A 9,281-nucleotide genomic window follows, 5' to 3' on the forward strand; every position below is an offset into this window, starting at 1 on the left:
TTTTGACGAACCTGGCTTATCCATCTAGCGGTTTTTCTGCGCTGGAAAGTATGGTTTCAGGCGATTAATTTTAATGATGCTAATATTATGTTAATGTATTTTGCAGTAGCATGCTGCCCAAATACTGTTACAATCATTAATTGGTGCTGTGACCATATATTTAATTGGAGCAGAAACCCTGTTCTAAATCGGAATCAGCCTTTTTTCTTTTTTAATATAATTTTGGGCTACATTAAAATGGCATAATTGCAGGACTGCATATTTGCTGTAGGCTTAAACATGCCTTAATTTAAGTGGGATATTTTTAATTGTCGATGGTATATCTGTTTGCAATGGCTTCCCAGACAGCACATGTACGTCTGGCCGACGTCGGCCCAATATCGAAACGTCGGCCTCTATACCTAAAACATCTATAAAACATCGGCCTGGCGGAGGCCGATATAATTTGGTCAGTGCTCTGTTCTCCAGCTCATCAATCGTCGGCCCTGAGTTGGTTCACGACCGCGGGCCGATGCCGCGCTTATCTGTGTGCGCGTGCCCAGTATTCGTCTCTTTTAGCCACCCAGAGAGAGAGAAGAGGATAATCCCAGCGACATCTGTGGCTCTGAGGTAACGTTACGATTTCACTTCAGCTCAATTAGACAAAAAATACTACTTTGTTAATTCTGTGACACTGAAAAAGTACTAGTAAGGCACACGGTGTGTTTTATACAGTCTATGGGCAGCTGAAGAGTCTGGCTCATTTTCAAATAATGTTACCGTTAACTTTTTGAGCCAACGGTCACGGTAGCGATTTTTTTTAACATTAATGTTAACGCCTTAATGCGTTTTCAGAAGTTTCTCAGAGGGAATATGTAAAAGCGGGTTATTAAAGAGAAGTCCTGACTGCTTTTTCACCGTGTTTTTCACTCTTTTACAGGTTTCCAGAAATAATCCGGTGAAATAATATGGTGAGCTATTGTTGCTGTTGCTTCTGAACTACAAAATGATTTTTAAATTTATTATTGAATGAGACTGTACATTATAAATGTAATGCTTTAACTCTAGATGTTTGTTTGTGTAAATGCTGTGTGCGCGTTGAGTCCTGCGCGAGCGGGGAGCAGAGTTGCCATGGAAACGGGGCGTCAACACAAAAACCGTTACTGGCAAACAATAATCTCCGTCTCTCGCTGCAGTTTACACTGTTTTGGGTAAGTTTAGTCGCTAAAATCACACAAATATTACATACAAATGTTCCTGACACGTTTCTTGCTTGTTATTGATATGTTTCAATTAAATTTATTTTATAGAAAAGGTTTAGTTTCTTCGAAAAAGTCCGTTAGCATCTTAGCAGTTTTCAGGTAGGCTAACTATATAGATTGAGCTCTTGTTGATGAAACTCTGGGCTTTTTATCAAATCTTCGTGTGTGTATAAGATATTTTGATGGCACTTTGAATGTTTTGCTGGTGATTTGTCAGTATGTTATTGGAAAAGGCTGATTTACTGAATCGATGACGTCACTTACAGTGAGAGTGTAATCGGCTGAAATCAAGTTCACATTAGTTTCGATATTTCATGATAAACAGATATTAATACAAATTGTTCTGTGATTTCAGGAGGACAGAAAGAAACTCTACAGAACAGAAGTGAAGCTCCAAGATTTCAACATTTCTGAAGGGAGATTCTGACTTAGAAATACAGGTGACCTGAAGAAGCTCATGAAAAACATGAATATGCCTTTTTCAGAATACATTTCACCAATTTTAAGAAGTCCCTGACATCATAACGTAAGTCACACTCAACCTAAAACTAAAAATATAGATTGTGTTATTTTAAGATTATATTTTTAGTAGTATTACATGTTATTATAATTGTTATATATTATTCTGTCTTTTATCTCCATTTCACCTCTACTCTAGCTTGTTTCCTTCTAATGAACCTGGAACTGTAGAGTAAATATTGTTGTGTCTGTGTCAGATTGCTTGTTTTGTTCCTGGACTCTTCAGTGATGATGAGCAGAGTCTGAGTGAACCTGCTGTCAGACAGTGAGTACCGTGGGGTTTCAGTCAGGACCTTCAGTAAACAACTGTTAGATACCTGTACACATCTTACACATCTCTGTTACAGCTAACGCAGACGTATGTGTAAAGGTGCGGTCACACTAGCCTTTGAACGTGCAAAATTATTTCGGACGCCGCTGCGAATATGGGCGGGAGCAAGATATAACGGTTTCCCCTTATCACAACATGGGTTAATCTGTGCTTTTACTGTGTCTTTGGCGATGGCATCAAAAGCGTCTTATTATATTTCACTCTGTCTCTCTCTCTCTCTATAAATATACACACTAAACAATAAAAAAAATATAGAACGTGTCCTCATTCAAATGTGCCATCTGTTCCTGTTTCCATTGACACTGCGAACCATGCAGCTTCTTTTTTAATTATCTTTTAAATATGTATTATATAAAATAGGATGCTGCGCTACGGCTAAAATTAGCACTTCATTTTTTAATTTCTGTACAGAGAGGTCATGCAGTGACGTATCATTCATCTACTGGTCCCACGACTTCACGTGATGCGAATTCGCAGGTCAAAGTTCACCAAACTAGAACTTTCGAATGCAGCGAAATGCGAAAATTTTCGCATGAGCCTGGGTTTCCGGTCTGACACATTCGCATGCGTATGAATGGAAGTCAGTGGAACGAAAAGTGCAGTGTGACCGCCCCTTAATGCACATATTATGCCCCACACAGGCTCTCAACAACAATGACGGGGCTGATCAACAACTTCAGCAGTAGGCTAGATTAGTGTGGGTTAAAGGGATAGTTCACCCCAAAATGAAAATTTGCTGTTAATTTACTTTCCCTCGGGTCTTCCAAGGTGTGGGTGACTTTTTGGTAACAATTTATAATAAAGTTCAGTTGTAAGTCACTTTTAAGTGAGTAGTTAATGATGAACTAATCATTTACAAAACATTCATAAGCACCTAATAAGTGATATACTAATAATTTGGGTACTTTTTGTAAATTCTTTTTAAAAGTCATTTACAAGTAATTAGATTATGATTAACTAATTATTTACAAAACATGACTGTGTTCATAGAAATAAATGATGTTAATATTTTTATCTATGTTCTGTAGATTAAGTTATAAATAATTTACAAGTGACATGAATATACATTCACTAATGATTAAATAATATGATTTACACATCTTTCATAAGCAATCTTAAAAAAAATTAAATCACGAAAAAAATCAAACAGATCCTTAATTTTTAATAGTTACTAGTTAATATATTATGAATCACTTATAAATCATTGAAATGTCAACATTGTACTATTATCTCAATAAACATTATAAATCATTTACAAAGCTTTCTGCACCCCCCAATCTAAAGTGTAAACTACTCATCAGTTGTAAATGTTTTACAAACTTTGTGGTTTCCAGTTGTGTGTGCGTATATATATATATATATATATATATATATATATATATATACACATATACATACACACACACACACACACACACACACACACACACACACACACACACACACACACACACACACACACACATATATATATATATATATATATATATATATATATATATATATACACGCACACCAACACACACACACACACACACACACACACACAAAATCAACCAACCTGTAACCGGAAAGTTTACATTTACAACTGATGAGTAGTTTACACTTTAGATTGTGGGTGCAGAAAGCTTTGTAAGTTATTTATAACTTAATCTACAGAACATAGATAAAAATATTAACATCACTTATTAATCATCTATGAACACATAGTCATGTTTTGTAAATGATTAGTTTACCATTAGCTAATTACTTTTATTACATGGCTCTGTGGGTACTTGACTCTGATTGGTCAGTTGCGACATTCCGAAGTATGTTATCCCTGGATAAAAACCTGTAAAATGTAATAACACAGGCTCATCCGGGTAACAGTAGTTGGTGCTGTACTCTTGCTTTAACTTTTTTTTTTTATTGGTGGAAGCTGTGCATTTGTTTAGCTAATAAATTATAAAAACTGTGTACAACAGTTGTGTACAATTGTTTAATTATGTCATCCTGGTTAGGGTTGGCCTGATTGACGATGTCATCGTCCAATCGCCGATGGCTGATAGACATCACGATGCTGTGCCGGAAACAGCGTCATCAGCTTCAGTATCTCGCCCATGCATCTGTTGTCATGCGACAGAGAAGTCACGTTCTATAGACAGTTTCTATAGACAGTTGTGAGGGTGCTGACAGCTGGTTGCCCAGGCTATGGATTACAGGTAATACTGTTGTAAGTAGTGTTCATTTTCTCCTAAATACCAATCATTTCGCTTCATTAGACCTCAATGTATCACCAGTAGCCACCGGTATTGATTTGGTCTTTTTTTTTTCTGGACATCCACACAGCACCACAGTATTATCAACTAGAGATCAACCGATAGTGGATTTTTCCAATACTGATAGCTAGTTTGGACCACACTGGCCGATACCGATTTATAAACCAATAGTTTTTAAAATGAATACTGAACGAAATGGATACTGAATGAGAGCAGCGGTCTGCAGTGGTGCTGTGGGTTCCCGGGTTTGTGTCCATTCTCAGACCATTCCATGTATTTCAACTGTAGAAAAGGTTGTTCCGAGCCGAAACTGACTTCTTTCATATTTGTCGACCAATATACAGAAAACTACATCAGTATATCATCATAAACACAAACTTTTTTGTCTTACATGAATGTAAACAGATGAGAAAGAAAACACACGTACAGTATTTTTGTTTAAAGAGACAGCCTAATAAACGCGCTGTCTGTCATTAATTTTAATCAAAGAACAAAAGAAACAAAAGAAAATCATTCACTGATCTCGACTGAATACATTTAATAACTTTAATTGATTAATCTTTATTTTATTTATAAAAAGAAAACTATGCAGTGTTTTTAAACTTTTAATTACAGTTTCTGTACCTGAAATTTTGTTTAGTTGTATTTAGGATATTGCTAATTGATTTGTTTGTTCATATCTTACTACTGACTGGTTACTTGTATTTAACACTTTAATATTTTTATTAATTAATTGTTTTTGCTATGGTATTTTTTTTTTTTAAGCACAGGCAAAATTCCTCTTGCAGTGTTTTGTAAGCTGCTGATTTTTGCTCATGTTATTCAGCTGCAACAGAATGCTTTGTAAAAAGACAGAAACATGTTTGACATCTAAATGTTTGACTCAATTTTTTTATATTGGATTTTTTATCTTATTGGAATCGAAACTAGGAATCGATAAGCAGAATCGGAATTGGAATCGATAAAATTCAAACGATACCCAACCCTACACACTGGACCCGTCACATTTTATTTGCTGCTATTTTAGAACAGTGCATGATTATCTAATCATGTGCAGCGTCTTTGAGAAGTCACAGTTATCACACACACCGGATGCGTCACATTCAATTCAAGCAGCAGTCTAAAACTGTTTATTTAATCACCAAATGGACATAAGTTTGCTTCAGGAATGAACTATGTGGCATACGTGTTTAAAGTTCAGTGTTAAAAAAAAAAGAGCAAACGGAAAGAAAATGCGCCATCTGTATTACAGCTTTCTATATGAAGCATACAGACTGTATTAGAGCCACAGAAAGACCAACGTTTTTGCTGTAAAATGCACAATACATAATTTATAGCCTAGGGTGAAGTCATTATGTAAATGTACAATGATTTGAGATTAATATAATGTTATTTAATAGAAAACTATGTGAACGGCTGCATTTAAACTCGCGTTTGAAGTTTCCCACTCTGTGCAGCGCATAGTGTCACATGGCAAAACAAACGCAACACGGAACTGTTAGAACTGATAGCACTCGTAGTTGCAATCTTTGAAATGGTGCAGAAAAATGTTGCTGGCCTTCAGTTTAGGTGTAGGTCTTCCTTTCTCAGTTGTAGGTCTTCATTTCTCAGTTATTCTATTTTTTTCTGCAAAATAGCACCTTAAAAAAGCATTTTAGTAGATTGGCAACCAGGTCTGTAAGCTGTATTTTCTTTTCATTGAATTTCACTTTCGTACTTTGGAAATCCCTGACTAAAAGGGCAGTCTAACGCTAGGGTAGCACTGGGCACGTCTCTAGACCCAGAGGGTGTGCTGTCATTGAATGTCAAAATTTTGATTGGCTGATGATTCTGTTACTAATGCTTGTAACAAATCAGATGTGACTTCTTTCATCAAAAGGGTAGCACAATCTGTAGTGCTGGCCATAGACTTTTTGTAATGTAGGATATTCCAGGTCAACCTCAACTAAACTAATCACAAGCAATTTGTGAACATTACACAAATGTAAATGATAACTAAATAGTCTGTAAAAGCATTTTTCACACAATTTTGTTTTTTATAGGGCCAGCAGAGCCCTGCTCACCCTGACGGCCCACCGCTGCTGTCAGACAACATCTCAAAGATGCTATAAACTGCAGGACTAGTAAGTACAATCTTGAACATACACAACTGTTTCATAAGTTTGGGAAGGTATGGTTTTTTGTGTTTTTGAAAGTCTTTTATGGCAACCACAGTTTAATATATGAAATGAAAACAGTTCACTACAATTTAAAATAATAGTTTTCTATTTGAATATATTTAGAGAAGTCATTTATTCCTGTGATGGTAAAGCTGTATTTTCAGCATCATTACTCCAGTCTTCAGTGTCACATGATCTTCAGAAATCATTCTTATATTCTGATTTGCTTCTGAAGAAACATTTCTGACTATTATCAGTGTTGAAAACAGCTGTGTTCCTTCATTTTGTCAGGATTCTTTGATGAATAAAGTTTTAAAACAGTACAGTGTTTGAAACAGAAATGTCTGTTTTAACTTTTGATAATTGATAAGACAGTGATAATAATTGAAAATGTTTATTGAGCAGCAAATCAGAATGATTTCTGAAGGATCATGTGACACTGAAGACTGGAGTAATAAAAATTAGCTTAGATCACAGAAATAAATTACATTCACAATATATTCACGTAGAAAACTGTTGTTAAATTGTAATATTTCACAATATTACAGTTTTTTTACTTGCTTTTGATCAAATAAAGGCAGCCTTGGTGAGCAGAAGAGACTTTTCTCAAAGACGTAAAAAGAAAATCGTACTGACCCCAAACATTTAACGGTAGTATAAATTACAAATATGCTGTTCCACCTACTGAAATGTGTATTCCATTCTAAAGAGATGCCTGTTCCACAAATATTACATTTACAGGGATCACGTGAAACACTTCATCAATAAACTGATTTTTGAGAGCATTAGTGGCAGTGTGTCGATTTTTGTTTATTGATTGGTGAATTGGAAGTGGATGTGTGTTTATTAAACCTACTTGTGATTAAATCAGATATATATATATATATATATATATATATATATATATATATATATATAGCACAATAAGCTCAAATTGAGGCAGCAGCATCTATGGTGCATGGCCTGTAGTAAGGTCACTAAATTCTAATACCAAGAATTTATCAAAGTCCACTAAAGGAAGCAAAACCTATTGGTATTTTACTTTGAAAATAGCCTTCCAAATAATATTTGGGGCTCGGACACACTTTTTTTGTTGTTGTTTAAATTAAATTAAAATACATAGTTTAGTATTCACACAACACATCTAATAACCATGCACTCCAGTTATATGTGATTAAATAAATAATATTTTGTCTGAAATAATATGAACAGCAGCAGCTATTCTAAACTTTCTCCTTTTTATTTCCTGTTTCTATCTCAGGATGGCCATCGAAAGGTTACTAGAGATTACAGCAGCTCCAGACTGAATCCAAACTCACTTTTGAAGACTTCAGATGACACCAACGCTCACAAAGACTATAGACAACAACTGTACATGAACACACAAAACATTTGACACACAAAACAAATATTATCCTTATTTTGCCTATAAGGGTAAATTTGATGATTTTCAAACTGCTTTATTGTAACGTTTCATATCTATATATCTATCTGTAAATGAACAATATTTACTCTCTGAGTTATGTGGACCTACATGTCCCCTTTTATTTGTAAGCATCACTTTAAAAATGTTGAAAGATAATGTTAATGTTAACTGAATACAAAACTAGAGACTTGTTTAGTAAGATTTTATCAGAAAATATTTTTGAACTTTTATCATGCAATTTAAAACATTTTAATTGCTTAATTAGTATTGTTTGCCTGGTTTTATTTTGTGTTTATGTAACTTTTTAAAAAGTTCTTGGCATAAAGTTAGCCTGCGCTGCTGACAGCACTGAACACATGACTTTTTATTATGAACTAGATGGTCTTCCCAGTGAGTCTCAGTCATCTCTGGCTTTTTAAACTGTAACCTTGAAACATGCATTTCCTGTAAACCTACTTTGAAATAAGTATTGTCAAAAGGTGCTATACTCATACAACATTTAACCATGCAATTACTGTAGTAATGGTTCTTTTTGTTTTTACTATGGGTTTACTGCAAAAGCTGTAGTAAAATCATGGTGATTGTAGTAAAACTATGGTTGATTTTGTTTTTTTCTATGGTTTTACTGCAAAAGCTGTAGTAAAATCATGGTTAATGTTCAAAAGACTACAAATAATCCCGAATTATCCACTTTTGATCAAAGCATCTGGTAAATGTTATTGTATTTGTACATGTAATATGAAATAAATGAAAATATTAATAAAGTTGCGTCTGTTCTTGAGAGTGGTGTGTATTGTTTTATTATAAACCAGCGGCGGTAGCCGCGGGTGGTCCGTAACGATGAGCAAAACGCCGGTGAACCGCGTCCACGCAGAGCGGCCGGGATGTATCGTCCCAGCATCGGCCGGAGAGCATTTCCGATCAGAGGCCGACGTCGCCGAGACATCTTGCCTATTAGCAAACGCTCCCTGAGCGATATCGTCCCGATGGAATTTTGTAGGTCGGCTCGACATCGGCACAACGTATGTGTGCTGTCTGGGTTATAGCGAGCCTACTTTGTTGTTGTTTTTTGCGACAAAAAAGAAGAAAAAACTCAACAACAAAAAAAATACCAATAGCATACTTTTATAGACCTTTCATCTCGATACTAATTATGAAGTTGTGATAAATAGCCTGCTGCGAAAATGTTTATATTACTTAATGGACATATCCTTTGGCAAAGAGATGGATGCATTCTGGGGCGTGATGTGTTAAAATGTAATTGCTAACATATACCTGTGTTTCCTTAGACATTTCTGCTGACCCCTTTAAAATTTTGAGCGAGGATATAAAATATTAAGACTGTAC

The 9,281-nt window shown here is 35.2% G+C and overlaps 1 long non-coding RNA gene across 1 annotated transcript; it reads left to right on the plus strand.

Moving 5' to 3' along the window:
* Positions 1-316: 316 nt before the first annotated feature.
* On the plus strand, positions 317-8,715 carry LOC127948640 (uncharacterized). Its single transcript, XR_008152136.1, has 7 exons — positions 317-609; positions 920-1,190; positions 1,597-1,767; positions 1,900-2,025; positions 4,092-4,303; positions 6,392-6,472; positions 7,770-8,715. It is a non-coding gene; the product is annotated as an uncharacterized LOC127948640 (long non-coding RNA).
* The last annotated feature ends 566 nt before the right edge of the window (positions 8,716-9,281 follow it).

Source organism: Carassius gibelio, chromosome B1 (assembly GCF_023724105.1).
Source record: "Carassius gibelio isolate Cgi1373 ecotype wild population from Czech Republic chromosome B1, carGib1.2-hapl.c, whole genome shotgun sequence".
Lineage (NCBI taxonomy): Eukaryota > Metazoa > Chordata > Actinopteri > Cypriniformes > Cyprinidae > Carassius > Carassius gibelio.